This window comes from Spinacia oleracea, chromosome 4, assembly GCF_020520425.1.
Source record: "Spinacia oleracea cultivar Varoflay chromosome 4, BTI_SOV_V1, whole genome shotgun sequence".
NCBI classification, from domain to species: domain Eukaryota; kingdom Viridiplantae; phylum Streptophyta; class Magnoliopsida; order Caryophyllales; family Amaranthaceae; genus Spinacia; species Spinacia oleracea.
This window is the reverse complement of record NC_079490.1, coordinates 18,721,120-18,732,558: the sequence shown is the minus strand read 5'-3', so window position 1 is coordinate 18,732,558 and position 11,439 is coordinate 18,721,120. Positions and strand designations below refer to the sequence as shown.

Genomic DNA, 11,439 nt, shown 5'->3' with positions numbered 1-11,439 from the left:
ATTGTATTTTTTATTAAACACCATTAGTCTATTACGTAGTACTACACAATTATTGTTCTCATATCTTTACATAGGTTATCAAAATAAATTATAATGTCATCTTATGGTATAACCGATTTCATCAGATCATTCTAGGTTAGCTTTATGATATTATTTTTTAGTAATTGTTTAAAAATTTATTCTTTCCACAAAAAAAACATTCTCAATCATAAATAGTCTTATTTATTGTAACGCCCCGACTTCCAAACACCATTAATTAGGTTAATTATCTTTAATTAGCAGCGGAAACCCTAATTTAGTCGGAGCGTCACTTGCCGTATCTCCCTCGTGGGAAATACAAGGCGACATAACCTTTTACATTTACTGACTACTGTTGAGTAACAGTAACTATACTTCACTTCGATTAATTCTTTAAAAAATTTCATTGAAATCTAAGTAAACCTTAATAAATATTTCTAACATGTTTAACGTTAATTTAAAAATCTAACTCAAATCGTGAAATCAAACTTAGAGTTTAATTAATATATCCCTTCATTACTAATGACATGGTTATCTTTATTAAACATCGATCGTGAATTTGATGGTTGCATCCTCACTCTAAGGCATCCCACGATCTTCTTCGTACCTAAAACAAAAGCAACATCGTGAGCCGAGGCCCAGTAACATACTACCCTAACAGCGTAAACTCATTTCAATTCATTTTATTTACTTTGCAATCAAGGAGAATAGAACATAGTAAAACATTTTCATAAATGCAATAAAACATCATTTATAACTTGAAACTTTGATAGTTCCCATTATCTTTCTTAAAACCTTCTTTTTACTTGGTAACTGACAAGTTAGCCTTGCGGGACGTCTCCCACCTTGCGATAGTCCTCAAGGAGCACTCTCCCTTGTTGGACATACGCCCGTACCTAAATAGTTTCTCTTTTAGCTTGCGGTAACCCTCAAGGAGCACTCTCCCTTGTTGGGTGTCCCGCGGTACGGCGGTACGTGCACGACCTAGAAATAGTAACCCCACTAACTGCCAGAACCGGTTACACTTGTATTTATCATGTTTCTTATCTTATTATTATTAACTCATAGACATCGTTCTTATAAAATCATACATAAACATGCTTGAATATAATCATCATAAAACATACTTTATAAACACATTTCATATCCCACAATCCAATAAAAACATATCATTATAAACATATTTCATAATCTCATCAAAACACATTTCATAAGGGGATTGTGGGTGTTAACAATAGATGTTACCTCAACCGTAGTTTGTACTTCCTGTTCAATGTACCGTATCTCCCGAGCTCAGCACTATTTATAGTTTATAATTTAAGATGAAAATTATTAATTAGTAGCTATTAAAAAAAATAATGCAATTTAGCTAGTACGTATGTAGTAATTGTTTTAAAACCATTTTATAATCATTGAAAATACACTAATGCGTAAACTACTAAAAATCCAAGCAAAGCAAACTTACTCATTTTATTTGGTGGTTAAAAGGAAGCAAAGGTTGACTTTTGGATATTAGGTACAGTATACTATATTACTCCAATTGGGGGAATTGGTTTCAAGACCAATTTGGTCTCGTGAAACAGAGAAGCACGAGACAAGGAGGAAGATGGGTTGCGTGTGAGGCGGCACAAGAGTGGTACTGTTTTGAGAGTAGGCGGTCGGAGGTTCATGGAGGCAGCTTCTGGGTGGTGGTAGACGGTGGTGGCTCGCTCTAATGAGGAGAGAGAGAGAGGGACTACGTGATTTCAGGTTTCGACTTGTTAGGTTATGATACATATGACATTACATAGATCATGCGGAAACAACCATTAACCCAGGAAACATATTATTTACACATAATCATTTAGCATAGTTTAGATGCATACTCTTTGTTGCGTGCCTTCCCTAGCTGCGCCCGAACCGAACAAGAACAAGTCTTTTAGAACTCCAAGTGTCGTCCCTCCGTAGAAAGTCCACAGCACGTCCGGATCCGCCTTAAGATTGACCAACTAGAATCGCCCTTAAGGTACTCAGAAAATTCGGCACTTTTGGGGCAAGATGGGTGTTTGAATTTTCTCTCAAAAAACTCACTTTTGAATACTTTGAAACTTGTGTATAAATTATGACCCCTAGGCCTTTATTTATAGAGTTATGGAAAAGGAATCGTAATCCTAGTAGGATGCGAATTAATTGGAATTAGAATTCTACATGAATTCTACTTAATCAATTTATCCAATAGGAATAGACATTTAATCATACACTGACTCTTGCAGATTCAGGAATCTTGCATGAGCTCAAACTCACACACACACGGCAGCCACAAGGGCTGCCCACGCATGCGAGCAGCAGCCCACGCAGCGCGGCCCACGCATGCGTGGCCTTGTGCGCGCTGGGCTGTGGCGTGCGTGCTTGCTGGGCGATGGCCTGGCTTCGTGCTGGGCCTTCGTCCGGCAGGCCTCGTCCGATGCTAATTCGTACGATACGCTTCCGATTAAAATTCCATTTCCGGAATCTATTTCCGATACGAACAATATTCAATATTTCCGATTCCGGAATTAATTTCCGTTTCGAACAAATATTTAATATTTCCGTTTCCGGAATTATTTTCCGATTCCGGTAATATTTCCGATTCTGACAATATTTCCGTTTCCGGCAATATTTCCGATTCTGGTAATATTTCCATTTCCAATAATATTTTCCGATACGTACCATGTTTCCGTTTCCGGCAACATCTACGACTTGGATAATATTCATATTTCCGATACGATCCATATTTCCGTTTCCGGCAATATCATCGTTTCCGGAGTATTCATTTCTTGCCTGTGACGATCTTAGCTCCCACTGAAACCAAGATCCGTCGGTTCCGAATATTCATAGATGGAGTATTTAATGCCATTAAATACTTGATCCGTTTACGTACTATTTGTGTGACCCTACGGGTTCAGTCAAGAGTAAGCTGTGGATTAATATCATTAATTCCACTTGAACTGAAGCGGCCTCTAGCTAGGCATTCAGCTCACTTGATCTCACTGAATTATTAACTTGTTAATTAATACTGAACCGCATTTATTAGACTTAACATAGAATGCATACTTGGACCAAGGGCATTATTTCCTTCAGTCTCCCACTTGTCCTTAGGGACAAGTGTGCATTTCCTAATTCCTTTGTCGCTCGATGCTTGCTCTTGAACATAAGGTAAGAGTTGTCATCCTTATTATGTCCAGAGGTGTTCCTCGGTTTCAGAGTTCAACTGATCAAATAAACAGATAATCATAGCCTATGATTCATCCGAGCACGGCCATGCATTTCACAGTTTCTAGCTCTCCGAGTGGCCTTGTACAACTTTTAAGCATCTCATCCCGATTTATGGGAGGACAATCCCAATCTTGCGATCTTGAGATTAGACTTCGTTTGATAGGTGATTACCTGAGCGTTGCCTTTATAGCCTCCTTTTACGGTGCGACGGTTGGTCAACGTCAAAGCAACCAGTTCTCAAACAAGTAATCTCAAATCACTCAGGTATTGAGGATTTAGTGTCTAATAATTTAATGAAATTTACTTATGACAGACTTTCATCTCTTACAGTAAAGTTTCATAGGTCTTGTCCGATACTAGTCTTCCCAAAGTAAGTATCTATGCAAATGATTATGACATTGCCATGTCCACATAGTTCAAGAAACAGAACTACTAGTCATCTTGCATTCTAATCGTCTAACGTTTTCTATGCGTCCAATTTTATAGAAAACTCCGATTAGGGACCATTTTCAACCTTTGACATTCAAGTTCACTTGATAGACATTTCTTAGTCACAGGACTGGTCCTGACAGTCTATCTTGAATATATCGTCAAGTTGAAGGGACTCATCATTTAATAAACCACAAATTAAATGGAAAAATGAATTCCTTTCATTTATTGTGAATGATTAACCAATAATGTTTTACAAAGATTTAAACTCTAAAACTTTAAAACATTAAACAGAGACATCAAAGCCATTCTACAATATGCTTGATTCCCATAGCTGCAGTGTGCGAGTTGTGCTTCGCTTGCGGCAGAGGTTTAGTTAATGGATCTGATATGTTGTCATCAGTTCCAATTTTGCTTATCTCGACTTCTTTTCTTTCAACGAACTCTCGTAGAAGGTGAAATCTACGAAGTACATGCTTGACTCTCTGGTGGTGTCTAGGCTCTTTTGCCTGTGCAATAGCTCCGTTATTATCACAATACAGGGCTATTGGTCCTTTAATGGAGGGGACTACACCAAGTTCTCCTATGAACTTCCTTAGCCATATAGCTTCCTTTGCTGCTTCATGTGCAGCAATGTACTCCGCTTCAGTTGTAGAATCCGCAATGGTGCTTTGCTTAGCACTTTTCCAGCTTACTGCTCCTCCGTTGAGGCAGAAGACAAACCCAGACTGTGATCTGAAATCATCTTTGTCGGTTTGGAAACTTGCGTCCGTATAGCCTTTAACAATTAATTCATCATCTCCACCATAGACCAGGAAGTCATCTTTGTGCCTTTTCAGGTACTTCAGAATATTCTTGGCAGCAGTCCAATGCGCCTCTCCTGGGTCTGACTGGTATCTGCTCGTAGCACTGAGTGCGTACGCAACATCCGGGCGTGTACATATCATAGCATACATTATTGAACCAATCAATGATGCATATGGAATCCCATTCATTCGTCTACGCTCATCAAGTGTTTTTGGGCACTGAGTCTTGCTTAGAGTCATTCCATGAGACATGGGTAGGTAGCCTCGCTTGGAGTCCGCCATCTTGAACCTATCAAGCACCTTATTGATATAAGTGCTTTGACTAAGTCCAATCATCTTTTTAGATCTATCTCTGTAAATCTTGATGCCCAATATGTACTGTGCTTCTCCTAGATCCTTCATCGAAAAACATTTCCCAAGCCAAATCTTGACAGAGTTCAACATAGGAATGTCATTTCCGATAAGCAATATGTCGTCGACATATAATACTAGGAAAGCAATTTTGCTCCCACTGACCTTCTTGTATACACAAGATTCGTCCGCGTTCTTGATGAAACCAAAGTCACTGACTGCTTCATCAAAACGTATATTCCAGCTCCTGGATGCCTGCTTCAATCCGTAGATTGACTTCTTTAGCTTGCATACCTTTTTAGCATTCTTTGGATCCTCAAAACCTTCAGGCTGTGTCATAAACACAGTTTCTGTTAAAACGCCGTTTAAGAAAGCAGTTTTGACATCCATCTGCCATATTTCGTAATCGTAATATGCAGCGATTGCTAACATTATTCGAATAGACTTTAGCATTGCAACTGGTGAAAAGGTTTCATCGTAATCCACACCGTGGACTTGCTTGTAACCTTTCGCAACCAATCTAGCTTTGAAAACTTCAAGTTTCCCATCCTTGTCCTTTTTCAGTTTGAAAACCCATTTGCTTCCAATGGCTTGGTAGCCATCTGGCAAATCGACCAAATCCCATACTTGGTTTTCAGACATGGAGTCTAATTCAGATTGCATGGCTTCTTGCCATTGCTTGGAGCTAGGGCTCGTCATAGCTTGCTTGTAGGTCGCAGGTTCATCACTTTCAAGTAATAGAACGTCATAGCTCTCGTTCGTCAAAATACCTAAGTGCCTTTCCGGTTGAGATCTATATCTTTGCGATCTACGCGGGGTAACATTTCTAGATTGACCATGATTCTCACCAGATTCTTCTAAAGGTCTCTGAGTTTCATCCTGAATGTCATCTTGAGCATTCTCTAGAGTTTGTTGTTCGACTCGAATTTCTTCGAGGTCTACTTTTCTCCCACTTGTCATTTTGGAAATATGATCCTTCTCCAAAAAGACACCATCTCGAGCAACAAACACTTTGTTCTCAGATGTATTGTAGAAGTAATACCCCTTTGTTTCCTTTGGATAGCCCACAAGGATACATTTGTCAGATTTTGGATGAAGTTTGTCTGAAATTAATCGTTTGACGTACACTTCACATCCCCAAATCTTAAGAAAAGACACATTTGGAGGCTTTCCAAACCATAATTCGTATGGAGTCTTTTCGACAGCTTTAGACGGAGCTCTATTTATAGTGAGTGCAGCTGTATTTAGTGCATGTCCCCAAAATTCTAATGGAAGTTCGGCCTGACCCATCATTGACCTGACCATGTCTAGCAAGGTTCTGTTCCTCCGTTCTGACACACCGTTCCATTGTGGTGTTCCAGGAGGAGTCAATTCTGATAGAATTCCACATTCTTTCAGATGGTCATCAAATTCATAGCTCAGATATTCACCGCCTCTATCAGACCGCAGTGCCTTGATCTTCTTGCCTAATTGATTCTCTACTTCACTCTGAAATTCCTTGAATTTGTCAAAGGATTCAGACTTATGCTTCATTAGGTAGACATATCCATACCTACTGAAGTCATCAGTGAAAGTGATAAAGTAGCTGAAACCACCTCTAGCATTTGTACTCATTGGTCCACATACATCTGTATGGATTAAACCCAATAGTTCATTTGCTCTTTCTCCAACTTTAGAGAAAGGTTGCTTTGTCATTTTGCCAAGTAAACATGATTCGCATTTACCATAATCCTCTAAGTCAAATGGTTCTAGAATTCCTTCCCTTTGAAGTCTTTCTAAGCGTTTCAAGTTTATATGGCCTAATCGACAATGCCACAGATAGGTGAGATCTGAATCATCCTTTTTGGCCTTTTTGGTATTTATGTTATATACTTGTTTGTCGTGATCTAATAAATAAAGTCCATTGACTAATCTAGCAGATCCATAAAACATCTCTTTAAAATAAAACGAACAACTATTGTCTTTTATTATAAAGGAAAATCCCTTAGCATCTAAGCAAGAAACTGAAATGATGTTTTTAGTAAGACTTGGAACATGGAAACATTCTTCCAGTTCCAAAACTAGCCCGGAGGGCAACGACAAATAGTAAGTTCCTACAGCTAATGCAGCAATCCGTGCTCCATTTCCCACTCGTAGGTCGACTTCACCCTTGCTTAACTTTCTACTTCTTCTTAGTCCCTGTGGATTGGAACATAAGTGTGAGCCACAACCTGTATCTAATACCCAAGAAGTTGAATTAGCAAGTATACAGTCTATAACGAAAATACCTGAAGATGGAACGACTGTTCCGTTCTTCTGATCTTCCTTTAGCTTCAAGCAATCTCTCTTCCAATGCCCCTTCTTCTTGCAGTAGAAGCATTCGGATTCAGAAGTGGGTTGACTGACCTTCCTCTTTGCAGATTTGGCGCCAGTTTGCTTAGTTGGGCTGGCCTTGTTGCCACCTTTCTTAGCATTCCTCTTCTTTCCAGATTTCTTGAACTTGCCCCCACGCACCATAAGCACATCCTGCTTATCACTTTTGAGCGTCTTTTCAGCGGTCTTCAGCATACCGTGAAGCTCAGTGAGCGTTTTGTCCAGACTATTCATACTGTAGTTCAGTTTGAACTGATCATACCCGCTATGAAGAGAATGGAGGATGGTGTCTATAGCCATTTCCTGAGAAAATTGCTGATCCAGCCGACTCATATTCTCAATGAGTCCAATCATTTTGAGAACATGTGGACTTACGGGCTCGCCTTTCTTAAGCTTGGTCTCAAGAATTTGCCTATGAGTCTCGAATCTTTCGACTCGAGCCAGATCTTGGAACATGTTCTTCAACTCACTGATGATTGTGAAAGCATCTGAGTTGATGAACGTTTTCTGCAGATCCGCACTCATGGTGGCGAGCATTAGACATTTCACATCCTTGTTGGCATCAATCCAACGATTGAGGGCTGCCTGAGTGATCCCGTCGCCTGGAGCTTCGGGCATTGCCTCATCTAGGACATACTCCTTTTCTTCCTGCATAAGAACTATTTGCAAGTTCCTTTGCCAGTCAAGGAAGTTTTTCCCGTTCAACTTCTCCTTTTCGAGAATTGATCGAATGTTGAATGAATTGTTGTTTGCCATATTAAAAACTACAATTGAAAAGAATAAACAAATAAATAACCATTCACAGTTTCTCTTAATAAACTTAAATTCTAGCATACATGCATAATTCAATGTTTATTAAGCATTTTATTCAAGTTATGTGTTCCGGCAGGTGTGAATAAAATGATTCCAAGATCCTAAAATCATTGAAGAACTAAGCACAGTTTGTCGACTTAATCCTAGAACATCTTAGGTAAGCAAAAGCCTTTTGCTAATAGTCTAGAAACTATTCTTGGTTGATAGGTACGTCTAAGAACTTATTAGGTAAACCTATCGAATTTGCCACGACATAAAAGGACTCCTTACTTATATCGTTGAGTTTCACCAAAACTAACATGTACTCACAATTATTTGTGTACCTTGCCCCTTTAGGACCAATAAGTAACACCTCGCTGAGCGAAAACTATTACTAGATTGATGTAAAGGATATCCAAGCAAGTGTATATTTTGGCATGGCACCTTTTAACTCAATTTTTAAGTTTGGAACTTAAGGCTCTTACTATGTTGGTTAGATTTTAAGTGAACTAAAATCCTTAATCATGCAACATAATCAAGCTTTTGATCTCATGCATTTTAAGACATATTTAAAGCAATAAATAACTTAAAACATGCATAAGATATTTGTGATCTAGTATGGCCCGACTTCATCTTGAAGCTTTGACTTCAAAGTCCGTCTTGAAAATCTCCGTGGGAGGCACCATTTTCTTCAAATAGGATAAGCTATAACTAATTACAACTATTTGATGGTACGCAGACCATATTTGAATTGAAAAATAACTTTGGTGCTTTAGACCAATTACATTCAAATTAATGGTACGCAGACCATATTTTCTATCCTATTTGGGCCATACTAGTCACTTCATAACCTGCAAAACAGTACATATACAATATATACCATTCACCCATTCATTATCATGAATGGCCCACATAGCTGGTTAGTAAAACACATTATGCATCACGTAAACATTTGCAGCAATTAATCAAGGGCACCAATAATCTACCAATTATTCAGTCCTTATTAATTCTAATCGAGTTGTTTTAACCTTAAGGATTTGTAGACCTAATCAAGAGTTTATGACTAAAAAGCGCTCCCACTCAAACCAATAAATTCATATGCTTTACTAATTTTAAACATAAAATTGTATTTCTAGTCTAACCGGAAACATACAAATTTAATTAAAATTTAAAGCTCATATAAATTTATAATTGAATCCAAAATTTAATTTAATTTCAGTCGCATTTAAATTAATTCATGATTTTAATTTTAGTAAAATAATTAGAATAAATTCCATTTATTATAATTATAATATTCAAAATTAAAATCCAAGAAATTAATTCAAATTATTAATTTTAAAATTAATTAAAATTACGTGAACTGAAATTTTCAAATTAAACATTCAAAACGATCTAATCGAAACGCAAACACCCTACGCGTTGCACGCCCATGGGCCGTACGCACACAGCCATTGCTGGCCATGTGCGCGCAGCCCATGCGCTCGTAGCATAGCTGCTGCTGTCCCAACGCAAGCCTCCGCACAGCGCCCCATCGCACGCGAGCTATCGCTCGCAGTGCGCGCGCGAGATCGCTCGCTGGGCGCGCTGGCTCGCTCGCTGGCGCGCGAGATCGCTCGCTGGTGCGCGCGAGCCATCGCTCGCTGGCGCGCGAGATCGCTCGCTGGTGCGCGCGAGCCATCGCTCGCTGGCGCGCGAGATCGCTCGCTGCGCGCGCGCGAGCCATCGCTCGCTGGTGCGCGACATCGCTCGCTGGGCGGGCGACGTCGCGCGCTGTGCGCGCGAGTGATGCTGTGCGCAGCGCTCGTGGCACGCGAGCTTGCGCTCGCTGCGCGCGAGGCTGCGCGCACTTGTGCGAGGCAGCGCGCGTTGTGGCGCAGCTCGCTTGCTGCCCACACGCGACTGCCTTGGCTCGCCCCTCGCCCATGCCCATACGTTCATTGCTCGTGGCACACGACACAAGGCAGGGCTGCTGCCTTGCGCTCGTGCACTACGCCCTTGCTCATTGCATTCGTGCCGCACGGGCGACGAGCTCCCTTGCTCGTCGTCGCATGCCCGCATTATACAACACCCCTTAAGGCTAACACGAAGCGTCCATTTCTTCGTGCGTGCAAGTTATTTGAACGAATCGCATAAAAATTTAAAATTTATATTTAAAATTAATGACAAATTAATAAATATTATTAATTTCATAATTTTAGGGCGAAAAAATCGAAAATTTATTATCCAATTGATTTCCGATTGTTATGGATTCAAGTCTAGGTCATAAAAATTTAAAATTTATCATAAATTTACAATTTTTATGGTGGTTTTTAATCATAGGTTTCTAATTAAATTACAATTAATTATGAAAATCAAATTAATTCTAAATTATTCTAATTTTCAACAAATTAATCATAATTACAAATTAGATTGCATAATTAACAAGACTAGGCATTCAAACTTGTTAAACATATGCAGTAGGTCAATCAAAAATTCAAGATTTATCAACAGGAATCGCAAATATTTAATTTAACATCTTAAATTTACGAAATTTTGCATTCGAAAAACTAAAACCTTCGAAAAGTCATAGTTAGGCTTCGAATTTGAGAATTCTGGGTTCGGCAGAAAAATACTATTTTTGTCAAAATTTTAGAATGCCTTTTACATGCGGAATTGACACAAAAATCACTCAATTCGGATGAGTAATGAAGAAACTGCCGAAAAACTGCGTACATATAATTAAATAAACGCAATTTGCAATTAATTAACAATTACGAAAATTAATCACCCCTTTTAATTCTTGCAAATTTGTAATATTTAACCATGTTCATGCAATTTAGATTATGAAAATAATAAGGGGCTCGTGATACCACTGTTAGGTTATGATACATATGACATTACATAGATCATGCGGAAACAACCATTAACCCAGGAAACATATTATTTACACATAATCATTTAGCATAGTTTAGATGCATACTCTTTGTTGCGTGCCTTCCCTAGCTGCGCCCGAACCGAACAAGAACAAGTCTTTTAGAACTCCAAGTGTCGTCCCTCCGTAGAAAGTCCACAGCACGTCCGGATCCGCCTTAAGATTGACCAACTAGAATCGCCCTTAAGGTACTCAGAAAATTCGGCACTTTTGGGGCAAGATGGGTGTTTGAATTTTCTCTCAAAAAACTCACTTTTGAATACTTTGAAACTTGTGTATAAATTATGACCCCTAGGCCTTTATTTATAGAGTTATGGAAAAGGAATCGTAATCCTAGTAGGATGCGAATTAATTGGAATTAGAATTCTACATGAATTCTACTTAATCAATTTATCCAATAGGAATAGACATTTAATCATACACTGACTCTTGCAGATTCAGGAATCTCGCATGAGCTCAAACTCACACACACACGGCAGCCACAAGGGCTGCCCACGCATGCGAGCAGCAGCCCACGCAGCGCGGCCCACGCATGCGTGGCCTTGT

At 39.3% G+C, this 11,439-nt stretch overlaps 1 long non-coding RNA gene across 1 annotated transcript; it reads right to left on the bottom strand.

The window, feature by feature from the left end:
• Nucleotides 1-231: 231 nt before the first annotated feature.
• LOC130459649 (uncharacterized) lies at nucleotides 232-1,753 on the bottom strand. Its single transcript, XR_008919174.1, has 3 exons — nucleotides 1,484-1,753; nucleotides 1,264-1,317; nucleotides 232-625 (listed from the first exon to the last, which is right to left on the bottom strand). It is a non-coding gene; the product is annotated as an uncharacterized lncRNA (long non-coding RNA).
• Between the last annotated feature and the right edge of the window lie 9,686 nt (nucleotides 1,754-11,439).